This window comes from Lepidothrix coronata, unplaced genomic scaffold (assembly GCF_001604755.1).
Source record: "Lepidothrix coronata isolate B3197 unplaced genomic scaffold, Lepidothrix_coronata-1.0 Scaffold98, whole genome shotgun sequence".
NCBI lineage: Eukaryota > Metazoa > Chordata > Aves > Passeriformes > Pipridae > Lepidothrix > Lepidothrix coronata.
This window is the reverse complement of record NW_016690278.1, coordinates 386818-399795: the sequence shown is the minus strand read 5'-3', so window position 1 is coordinate 399795 and position 12978 is coordinate 386818.

Sequence of the window (12978 nt, the reverse complement as noted above, 5' to 3'; positions counted from 1 at the left end):
CCTGGGACGGACCCGGCCGCCCCAACGCCCAGCCCAGCACGGCCCGGCACAGCACAGCCCAGCATGGCACAGCACAGCCCAGCACGGCGCAGCACAGCCCAGCATGGCACAGCACGGCCCGGCACAGCACAGCCCAGGACGGCACAGCACAGCCCAGGACGGCACAGCACAGCCCAGCATGGCACAGCACAGCCCAGCATGGCACAGTTTAGCACAGTCCGACCCGGGGCTGCTTCGAGCTGGGCGCCAGCCCCTCCCCGGGGTCCGGCCGCCCTGCCCGCGAAGCTGGGTATGCCCCCCCGCGCTCGGCAGCCGGGGAGAGCCCGGAGCTCCGAAACGGGGCTGCTGAGATGCGCGGGAAGTGGGGAGCCTTGGCCAGGAGACGCCTCTCCCTACCCCAGCATCCTAAAGCCCGTTGACGACTCCGCGTTACCGTAGGAGTCACCGCTAGTCTTGCCTCCGGGCAGCACCGGAGCGGCAGCTTCAGCGGCTGAGAGTGCAGGTGGTGGCAGTAGGAGGGAGAAGCCTTGTGAGAGCAGCACTGTCCGAGGGTTGATCGCTCATTGGAGTAGAAAAAGGACTAGAGGAGAATAAAGGGAGAATATTAAGACCCAGAGGGGTCTATCAGCCACGGGATATATAGTTTGGCTATGAATTTATATGACTGGTTTTGTTGCAGGCAGCAGTATCTTCTTTCCTCAATGCAGACACCCACAGTAGCTGTTATCTCCTCAGAAACTCACCAAGGGCAAAAGCCAAAAGTGCAAAGGAAACCCTCCCTCCTTCCTGTGACTTCAAGTTGGTCAAAGATTGATAGTGCCTGGATGTCTTTCCCCCAACTCTGAGATCTAATCACCTTCCCACATCCACCATACCCCCACTGCTCAGCCTCAGAAGTACTGAGCCAACAGGCTGATGGATTTCAGAAATGGGTCCAAAATGTTGAAATGTTTGAAATCCTTGTGCCATTCCTCATCACAACCTGCTAAGAGCACAGTACCTTCTCAGTCGGAGGCTGGGGTCACTTATTGCAAGAAAGACATTATTCCAACTGCTTTGAGCATACTTGGAAGAGTGGATAGGGAAGGTTATCCTGCATGCAAGTATTCTCTCATGGACAATTTTAGCTGAAAATTTCTGAGGGTGTGGAGGGAGCAGCAGGGAGTGGAGAGAGGGGAAGGAGTGAGAAAGAAACCATTTCTACCTCATGTCAAACCTGCTGTCTCAGGGTAGAGAGAAGCATGGGATGTTTGTGCTAGTGAGCAAGAATTTACTGACTGATGGATTGTGCCTTCTAGTCTCCCTCACCTTGAACTGGGGGTTGACATTTTGCAATAGCAGTTGGCATTTTGTAATAGAAATTGGGAATATTAAGGTAATATTACTGATTGACATGTCCGCTGTCTACAGGTGCCTGACCCAGTTTGCCTGAGCTGCTGATAAACGAGCGCTGCTGTTTGTGTGCTGTAGGCCGATGCACAGAAACTTCTGCCCTGCTCTGAAAAGACATGCTGTGGCCTGGGTTGTGTGCACGAGCTAACTGCCCTCCTGACCCAGAAGTGCTGACACACAAGGAGAAACTTGTACAGCAACATGCTAGAAAGAGGCTGAGGTGTATGGGACAGCAGAAAGACACAGCATCCACTGCTCACCAGGAGAACCATCGTTCCCTTCTCTCTGGTCACTCCTGATGGCAGGCAAGGCCTGTATGAAAATGAACTTCACTGAGGCTCTGTCCACATATGATCTCCACTGTGCTCACTCCTTTTTCGGGTTAAAATCTCCGTTATCAATAAAGACGTCTGAATAATTCTGTCAGAAATCAAGATCCCACGTGAAAGACCCTTACTGCTTCATTTTTTTAGTAAAGTACATTAAAAGCTCAAATTGCACATATTTGTAGGACAGATCAGAATCAAGGCTGCCCTGTTCATCCTCTTTCTGCATTATTTCTTATGTCAGGATAACATGGTGTGCTGTTTCCTACTTGAAATAGGGTCCCAGAGTGAGTTCTATCTGGACAGTGAAGAAGTTGCTCTCTGTGAGAGCTCTGTCACTTTGAGTGCAGATATCAGAAGGCAAGTGTGAAACAGGGCCACAGAAAGGCAAAAAGACAGCTGCAGCAGGAGAGAACTGCTTTGCTGTTTGGAGCAGAACAATCAGCAGAACGATTTACTCCTGCAGCTGGGACTAAATTAAATCTTTTTCTTCCCTCATATATTCCCTAGATGTTATTGTATTGCTGTATGTACCTACAACGACTAGTCTGGGGTTGCAGGAAGGTAAGAGCACTGAGCAGCTCTGTGTACCTTCGTTCCTCTGCTCTATACCATATCTCCCAGGAACAGGGGCACCACCTGTTACTGGCAGCACACCAAGGACAGCAGTAGGATTTGTATTGAAGGAGAATGGCCCTTTCTGCCCTACACCTTCTCATTCTTTCCTGATGCTCTGCTTCTTCCTGATATATCTATGTCAATCCCTTTCTCCCCAGCATCACCTACTCTTTCTCACATCTCAGCACATCCTATAACCTATTTTCATCCTGGATCTTGTTTACAGAAACTGGAAGCATAAGCCAGGTGTCATAAGGGGTTCTCAGCTAAGAAGTTCCTTGTTTTGAAGGTACTTGTACTGAGGTATTGGTGGTCTCTGATGTGTGAGCGTATGTAAAATACACTGAACAGACCCAGCCATGCAACCTGTACACTAAAAAGTCCCTGCTAAAAAAAAATAAATAAAAAACTCATGCCCCCCCCCCAAAAAAAAGTTTATTTTCTCTCAAGGAGATAAAAACTTATAGGTGTGGGAAAGACAATTTTCAGTGATAGAGTAGTTGGAAAAATGGATGTGAAACAACTTTGTTTTGGGAGAGGATTCTGTGTCCATAGCACTTTTCCAGTATTGAGCCCCTGTGACAGCAATTACAGGATCATCCAGGTTGTAAGAAACCTCTAGTCCAACCTCCTGTTCAAAGCAGAGTCAGCAATTGTGATGTCCCAACCTTAAGGGGAAGGAAGCACCCACAATTAATAGATGCTCATGGCTGAAATAAATTACAAAAGTCAGAGTCCACAAAAGCTTACAAAGTTTTATTTATAAATTACACACTTGGCTTAGAAATTGGTTAGTCCTGGACCTACTATATAAGTACATGGCCATGGGTTTTGGATAAGGGGGTAGGGTGAAAGGGAACAGAGGGATGAATCGAAGAGGAGGAGGGAAAAAGAAAGGAAGAAAGTGAGAAAGAGAGATCAGCAGTCCTGGCTCCAGTGTTGATCCAGCGGATGGGATGTCCAGGATTCTGGCTGTGCCTGTGCATCCAGGTTTTGTGAAGGTGCCTTTTATAGATAAATTTCCACAGCTTGGAGACAAATTTCTCACTTTCTGGGCAAATTAGTTATCCTGTACAGTCCATTGTCCCAGACCTTCCTGGAAATGGGTTGGAGGGCTTCAGGGATCTTTGGTGGTCTTGATCCCCTCCTACAGCCCCTGCCCATTCTCAGCCTCATTCCTTCGCTCACGCTGTGCTGTGTTGTGTTTATCTCCAGGAGCCAGAACAAGGAAGTTTGTCCCAGAAATGTGCTGCCCTACCTCCATACGGCCCCTTCTCCAGCCGCGTCCTGTTCTTTTTCACAGTGTGTTATCACCAACAATCCTTGGCTGTTATTACCAACAATCCATGGTTGGATCAATGGCTATTTGGCTACTGGTGTTTGAGACACACACATTAGCCCCCTTGTCTCCTAGGCTTCTAAAACACTGAAGTCAGACCAGTTTGCTTGTGACTCAATCTGGTCTTGAAAACCCTCGACAGTGGAGACTGCACAATCTTTCTGGGCAGTGGATTTCACTACTGGATTAGTCCTAGGATAGAGCCACAATACAGCCTTCAGATAGAGTACAACTCATTAAGCACAACCCTCTGACCAAATTCAAAGTTGGATCAGTTGGCTACCCACTGAGACCATAGTGTCCTAACTTAAATACAAGAACAGTGGGAGACAGAGTTGAAAATGTTGCTAAACTTGTGGTAAATGCAGTCAGGCAGGTTCACAGGTATGATTTAGCCTTTGTAGACCCATGATGAATATTCTCAATTGCCTACTTCTTCTTCATGTGTTCAGAAATATCATCCAAGAGAACTTGTTTCGTGTTTTCTTCCCAGAGATTGATGTGAGACTGAACAGCCTGCAGTTGCCTGGGCTGTCCTTTAAGTTCTTTTTAAATATAGGTGCAACATTTCTACAGTTGGCAGGGGTATCCATGGCTCCTCAAAGATGATTGAAAGTGATCTTGTGCTGGCATTAGCCATCTCTGTCAGCATCCTTGGACACAGGCCTTCTGTTTGCAGGATTTCTCCAGCAATTCTTAACTCACTCACTAATGGTCATCTTTCCTCTCCTTGAATCCCAGGCCCTCAGGCTTGGGAGCCCTTGCTGTGTAAAGAAGGCATTGAGTTCCTCAGGTTTGACTGTGTCCACTTTCAATAAATCACCCACCCTGCTCAGTGACTGACTGCCATTTTCCTTGTTTAGTCCTTTACCACTATTCAGCAGTTGAAGCTCTTCTTGTTACTATTGACATGCAAGTCAAAACTGAGCTTTGGCTTTCCTGACACTATCCCTACATGTCTGGGCAATGTTTTTAAATTCCTCTTGTGTAGCCCATCCCTGCTTCCACCTCCTGTAAATTCTTCTTTTGCACTGGAGTTCTGCCACAATTCCCTACTTATCCAAGCTGGTTTGCTTATGTGTTTCCCTTTTTTCTGAAAACTGAGATGGCCTGTTCTTGCACTTGGTTGAAGCTTCAGAGATGTCATCACTGCTGGAAACAGTGACAGAGTGAAAAGCAGCTCCTTCACCTGCTGGGCACTGAAAGAGGCAGGGAACAAGATGTCCTGAGCTGTAGAACCAAGAAGCCAGATACTGGGGGTTGATTAGCACTAAGTTGCAACCTTCCATCATGATTGGGGCATTAGTAATATCCTCCTGCTGCATGGATCATCTGCTTGCTGCTGACACTGCAGGTTTTCTGTGCTGTGGTACTAATAGGTTCTTCTCTCTCTTTAGCCACAGGTTTTCATTAAACTGTAGGGACTTTGCTGCTGTTGAGAATGCTGTCCCTGTCAATTTCCATTAAAACTTGGTAACATTAAAAAAAAAAAAAGGGGAAGGGGAAGGAAATAGGCAAATGTACTAGTTTATTGCATTCCTTACCTTCTAAGGAGCACATATTAAAATGGTACCTGAAAGTGTAATTAAAGACCACGCAGGCTCATTAAGGGCAGAGTGTGTGTATGGGGGTGGAGGTGGAATGAGGATTGCCCAAGCAATTTTTATTCTGGCATTTCCTAATGTTTTAAATGTTTGAATTAGCAAGTCTTAATTCATTTGCATTACACAAAAATATGGTGAAAAGTGTGTTGTTGCATAAATGGATCCACTGTCCACTGCTGTTTTCTTACTAGATCTAGTCTTAGAAATGTGAGGAGATTTCCAGGAGAATCCTGGATTTTTGTTTATTCTGGACCTCTTAATTCTAATTAAAGTGTGTATTTGAGTGGTTTGTGGCAGAGAGGGCCCTGAAGACTCATCCTGCAAACCTGGAGGTCAGCAAGCATACTGTTTGTTTCCATAGTGCACACTGGAAGGTGAACTGGAAGAAACCAGTAAAATCTTCATTTCCAAGACTCTCATGATGCAGGTCTAAGACCCTTCATAGAGCAGAAGACCATACAGTAAAAACAACAACAACAACAATAAAAGATTTAAAAAAGGAGAGCAATCATTGAGTGCAGGGAGCAAACCAGCACAAAGTATCTCCCAGACTGCAAGAGACTATTGCATATGCAAGTTCTGCATTATGGGCAGGTGTGGAGAGGAAACAGGAGTGCAGAAGTCACTGCACTGGCATGTTTGCAGACTGCTGAACCAGACATTTTCCTCCAGAGGTAGATTAGTTGCTTGCTTCAACAAACAGAGCAAAACAGACCAGTCAAATCAGAAAAAATATCATAGAAGACAGCAAAATGTAGGTTGAACAGTCTGGGTAGCAAAGCAGTTGTTGGGTGGCTGAATCTATTCAGAGTGAAGCAGATCCTCTCGTTCCCATCTCCGGCAGTTGTAACGCTGGAAAACTGTGAGAGAACTGCAAGCAGCTGCCAAAGGTGCATAAAGCTGAGTCACCTCTGCTCCTCTAAACACCAGTGAAAGACCCTTATGCAGTCTCATCTCTGAATAGTTTTCTGCAGGATACAGTTTTAAAAACTTGTCTACACTTTGGCTCACTCCTCCTTGTTCCTTATCTCAAGGCCGAGCACAGATTTGTCTTTGTAGCTGTAACCATTCCTGCAGGCGGGGGAACCCAACCTCACAACAGGTCTTTTCTGGCCAAAATAAGTTACATGTTCCTTAGAAAGTTCCGTTTGTGGACTCTGTGAATGTGAAGTAAAACACACATTGGAACTGCTTTGCCGATCTTTTCTGACGCCTAAGATCACTCAATGCAAGACTTAAAATGTTACCTAATATTTTAAAGTATTTTCTTATTTTGTTATTTAGTCATCCTTGAGCCAGGTTTTTGCCATTTTTATGTTTATATCAAGGACAAGTTTATATTTAGGACAAGTGAGTAGCATTGTCTGTTTGTCTACATAAAAAATCAGTCCTTTATGAAATGACTGCTTCATTAGTGCCTTGTAGAATGAATTTTTCAAGGACAGAAATGGAAATAATATTTTATTTTAGTTTACTATTTTATTTGTTTTATTTTCTGCATGGAAAGACAAAATAATTTTAATGGCTTTGCAAACATGAATAGCTGAAACTATTTTAGAATCATTATATGTGACCATATTTCATGCTCCATTTAAAATAAGTGAATGCAAAATCCAAGCAAAGTAGATGCCCAATTTACATTTTGAAGCAAACGAAATTTTAACAATTAGCTTTCCTGAGGCAGCATTGTCTCTGGGGTTTTTTTGTTTTTTTTAATATTCCTTTAGGAGGACAGACATGGCTCACTGGGCCAGCAGTGGCTGGCCCTTGTCCCCCAACAGCAGACAAGTAAAGACAGGCTTTTTCCCAAAAACATTTCCAGATTTATCCTTTGTTCTCTGCACAAAAAAAATATGTTAAATGGGAGCTAATGAATAGAGTAGGGATCCACTTATTGCGAACAAGATTAGATGGTCCCAGAAAGCAACTGCTTCAATTCCAGGTGCACTGCAGCCAAGAGGGAGATGAGAAGAGGTGGTCAGTGCTGGAAGTGAGCTACCCAGGTAGAGCACACAAGGGACGTAGTTAAATCGGCTTTGCAAGGATATTGTGCAAGGGCCATCTGGTTATCATTATTACACACCTCAACACATCTTTCCAGAAAGCAGTGATGCCTGTGGACATTGGCTCCCTGTTCTCCCTTTCTCTTTTTCTCTCTCCCATTCCTCTTTCATTTTGCCTCTCTCTGCAAGACAACAAAAAAAAGGTTGGGTGACTTATCTGTGCCTTTCCTGCATGTTTGGTCATCTTAGTTCAATTTCTAATTATTAGAAGACCTTTTTCAATTTCTCTTCAGTGCAATTTACTGTGTGATTGGATGCATATTCCATTGCATGTTCTTTCAGCTGGACATTTACCTGGAATGGAATTCCCTTCCCAAACATAATTTAGAACACCAAAGATGATGTCATCATTTGTGATTGTTAATAACTACAGAGAAGTTCTCAAAAGCCTGTAGAGAGCAGCTACAATATACAGGCTGGGTGAGGAGTATATGGGCTGACAGAGGATTTTAGAAAACTCAGTGCAATGTTCTACAAGGACATTTCCCTCTCTTCTGTTTTGCCTCTCTCTCTGCTTTGGAGAAATCCCCAGCAGAGGACTTCTTAATCCCTCTGCAGGAGAACACACAGAACACACAGTATGTTCAGTATCAGTAACTATTTGTATCTCTTGACCCGCTTCAGTCATGCTGGATGGAAGGGTGGAAATCCCAATGACTTTGATGCCTTATAAATTTTGTAAAACTTGGTATCTAGGAGGACCAGGAGGAAGACACAGTACTGTGTTTAAGGGAAGGCAGAGGCAGGTCAGGTGTCCTCTCTTCTGGCAAGCTCCTCAAAAGCTCAGAAGCAGGTTTAAGCTGGGTCGTTGGCACCCTGTCTCCTGTTCCAAGCCAGCCAAGGCACACACTGCCTCTTGGCCCCCTGTCAGCTTAACCAAAAACAGCTCAGGGTCATTGGATGCACTCTAGGTCTCAGAGAGAGACCAAAAGAAGAGATTTATGTGGCAGAGTGGATACTGGACAAAAATGAATGAAAAATGCATGGTTTTTGTAGAAAACTCTGAACTGTTAGTGCTGAACTGAATTGCATTTTTAGATGGCTCCTTTGTAGACTGAAAGGTTTCCAGTAAGATCTTATAATTTTAATGTAAATGGAGAAGTGTCCACACTCTTTTGTGTGAGTTTGCTTACTTTTCACCTATGGACTCAGAAAATGAATAACACTGTTGAAAAAAAAAAATGTGCCCTTAACTTTCTCACGCCAGGAGTACTGTAATTGCAGCAGAAGATCCTATTGCCTACTCAGACACCAGATTCCTACACTGGAAGAGGTGACTTCCTGCTGACAGTAACTCAAACTGCTCTCCTCTGCTTTGCCTCCAAGTACAGCCAGCATGAGTTCAACAGTAAAACTGTTAAGTCTGCCCAGTTACTGAACACTCAACAAGGCACAAGGAATTTTTACTCACTTTTGATTTGGTGCTGAAATCTAGAAAGAGAACCAACAACAACAACAGCAACAAAAAAGGTCAAGTGGAGAAGGGTGCATCTTAAAATGCAATTTCTCCTCCATGACTTCCTTTATTTCTTGGGCAGAGATGGTGTTTGCAATGGGCTGTAAACTACAAGAGGCTCAGAGCACTACCTGGCACTCGTGCTTCACCACAGCATGCTCATAAGCCTTCCTTGCAGTCAGCAGCTATATGCTCATCACTTCTGACACTGGTATGATTTACCCAGATTCCTGGGATGGGGTTAAAACCCTTGCTTCTGAGATCTATTTCTAAAACATGTAGGCCGGGTTTGCTCCTCTGACCCCTGCTATATCTATAGCAGTCTGCATTTTATTTAAAAGATAAGGCTTCCCTCTCTATTGTTATAAATATTTCAAATACCTTTGAGAAAGCAAAAATCCATCTCTCTGCAACTTAGTTATACAACCTTTCTTTCATATTTTCATTTTCCTAAGGGGAGATATTTTGTATAAGTCTTACTGATATCATTCTTAAAACCACATGCATTCATACATTCAAACAACTAATTTTCTTCTCTGGCCTCTGACTGTTTTATAGAAGAGTGGGTAGTTTCAAAGGTAAACGTATTATGCTAACTCTATAGTAAAAAGTCCAAATAAGTTTTCTACCTTTATTTAGGTTCAACATCTAGGTTCACTTATATAAAAGACTTCATAGTAAAATAATCACCGAAGATCTCAGCGAGCTTTTCAAGCATGTATTTAGGTCCTATATTAATAGTTCATGTTCTGCTCTTTAAACTGGTTCTAAGTTGTTGGGGTGCCACCATTTCAAGTGACAGCATATTAACTAATTAGGGAAATAAAAGGCTAGGTAGAATAGTATCACTGAACAGCAGGTGTTCTAATAATGTTAAATGTTTTAACTGGAGTAACTATTTTGAAGTTAATAGTGAAGAAACTGCGAATGGAGATACCTGTTATAATGAAGACTGTTGATGGGGGAAGGTAGATAAACCATAACAGCACTGACTTCCTCTTGCTGAGAATGTGCATGTGGCACTACCAACAAACACCAAAAAACCAAAAAGCTTCTCATGCTCTGTGATGTTGGTGATGCTTTGTATTTCTTTTTGAAGGCTTCCTTCTGCTGTGGGTTGTTCTGGATCACAGCATCAAATACACAAATGGCCTGCCTTAGAAATATGGTTCAACTATTGTGGATTAAGAATCAGTCACACACTGGCAGTCAAATCCCTTTCGACCTGTAGCTCAGGGGCACATCAGAAATACCACAATTTAACTAATCTTATTACTAACACAACGAAACACATACCACACACACAGTGGAGGGCAACTGTTAGGATAAAACTAGTTTGCATGAAATTGTAGGAGTTTTCTATAGTCCCAGTGTGAAAAGAAGTACTATTTTAGCATGTTTGTCATATGTTGCTGATGTTAAATGTCTGAAAAAAAAAATTCGATGTAATGTGCCCAATTATCAAGATGGAAACATTTGATACAGGCATATTGGTTTTAATTAAGCCATAGAGGGTTCTGATTGAAAGTTGCCTGCCTCTTTGCAGAACTGGTTTTTATCTATCTGTGTAGATGGATGGATGGAAACTAACTTAGTAACCAAGGTCTCTAGCCTGCTTCAGGATTGCTGCTTGAGAAATAAGTAGAAAAGCTTCAAAAATCTGTTGTTCCATCCCCTCTGCAGAGCATGTGGCAAGGTCTGGCTTGCAATTTAAAACCAGGATCAAAAGCATACATATCATAGTAATGAATCTTTTCATACAGCCAAATACCTATCTCCAACAAATCCTCATAAAAAAAGACTTCTAACAAGATAATTTACAGGCCTGGCCTAAGTGGAAAAATGCCTATTATAAAACTCTGCTATGTCCTGAGTAAACTGGGAAACAAACAACTTTCAGACAATAGCACATCTGGTATGGCAATGTGGTTTACAATTTCCTTTTTCAGACAAAGTAACAAGAGCAAAACATGAACATTTTTTGGCTTAGTGGTCAGCCCTGTATCTGCCTAACATAAACATTCACTTATCAAGAAAAGATAATCCCTACTCTGCTCCATTTTCCTCAATGCTACCCAGATGTTAAATCACTCATTAAGAGAAATAAAAAGGGAACTTCATAATTGTCTCCTGATCATCAAGCTTTTAGGATCCCCTGTTTGATTTCCACATTATTTCCAGAAGACTAGAATTCTTCTTCTATATTTTCAAGAGGTCTTTTTAGTGAAAATTTTTCATTCACATACAGTCACATGTACCTTGAGAACTAGATCTAATTGCAGTGAGATCTGGACTAAAATAGGGTATGGTACCCCCAACCCTTATTCGCAGCAGTCTCTGCATTGTCCAGTATGTTTTCCATTGTGGGTCTTTTTACCCAGACTCATTCTTAGCATAAAATTTGACAATGTATTCTTGCCATACCCACATATCTAAATCACTCCATTTTCGGGAATTTTGTTTCTTCCTTCTAGTTAATCTGAGTCAGCAGTTGAATTATGTTTGTTCAATTTATGTCCAGCAAGAATGACTTGTTAGGCTATTTTTTTTTAGCATCCTTTTGAATAGGGTTTGAATAGAGAGGAGAATGACAAGATTGTTTTTGTTGGAAGAACATTAAAGAGCATAATAAATTAGATCAGCCATGCTCAGGTCGTTTCTGCATATAATCTGTAAAATTGCTTTTTAAAGTAACTTCAGAGGAGGAATGTATTTGTTCACATTAACAGTGTCCTAAAGGGTATGGTAAATGAACTCACGTCAGCTCCTCCTATTCCAATGAATGTTCTACCTCTCATGTGCAGCCTGTTTTTCCTGCTGGTGGTTTGCTGTGCGTGGGTATGGGAGGCTGTTTGGAGCATGGAAATGTTATTACAGAGGCGAGTCAGGACTCCAAAAGCAAGGGCTCTCAAAGTCTGTGGTAGGGTTTTTTGCATTCAGCACATTGGCTGCACTTGTGTCTTCTGTCAGTGACCCTACCATCACAGTACAGCTCTGGCCCTTGAATCATGCTGCCTGGGAGCCTGTGGGTTTTTTCTTTTCTCTGTCTCACCAATATGTCCCGTGTACTGATCATAGCTATTACACTGAGGCCACATAAAGACTCACTCTCTACAAAGGGCTCCCTCCCATATGCAGTGACAGCAAGCAGTGAGTTCCTCAAGAACTGTGCCTTCAGCACCAAGCATTTTTCTCTTCTTCCACAACAATGTGAAGCCACCCTCACCACCAGCACTGGCCTCCAGAGAAGCAGCCTGTGTCACCTGAAAACAACTTCTATCACATCTCTTGTGGGAGCCTGTGCTTTCTGGGCTTCTAAGCTTTGGGGTCTCTTTGATCCCCCAGGTCAGGGCACAGGGCACAGCCCTTCATGCACAGGGCTTCAGCTCCAGTGGTGCAGCTCTGCTCTGCAGCTCTGCACTCTGGGATGAGGTGAGTGCCTCACCATTTTCAACCCCTCTTCAGCTTTCTTCTCAGTGTGAGCTCCTACAAAGCGACTTCAGCCCAGCAGGAAATCTTGCCCTCACCCTGCCATTGCAGCTGGTAGGGGTCTTGCTGGGCTCTGGTATAGAGCAGGAGTAAGGAGCTGGGACCTCCCAACCTGGGGTTTGTCTGGGTTGCAGGTCTGTGCAGGGCTGTCTTAGGGTGGCAGCTGAGAGCATCTCCTTATTGCCATGGTGGGGAACACTGCATCACAGGGCTGCAAAAGTGGAGAGTGGAAGGGGCCTCTGGAGGTCCTGGTCTGGTCCAACACCCCTGCTCCAGCAAGGTCACTGAGAGCTGGTTGCCTCAGTGAGATGTGAGAGTGAGCTGGATTTAATTGCTGAGGGAGTTTATACTAGACAGAGTCTGCAAACTCTCTGCAATTAAAGGCAGCTAGTGGCTCTCAGACTGCAGGTAGTAATTATATGTGGTTTCTTACTTCCCCTTCATCTGAAAACTGACGCTGTAGGTTTGTGACAAGTTCTTGCCACTCAAAAGATAGAGATGTTCTTGTTTTCTGCTCCTCTAGGATTGTTTGTAAGTACTTTTCATCTAAAATGGTTACAGTAGGACTGAGTTTGAACCAAAATATTTACTCTGCTAAAGTGGTTGATTTTAGTTTTTCAGATTTAGATCTTACTCAAGCTACTTACAAAGCAATTATAACTGATCATCTTTGGAGTCAAGCTCCAAATCC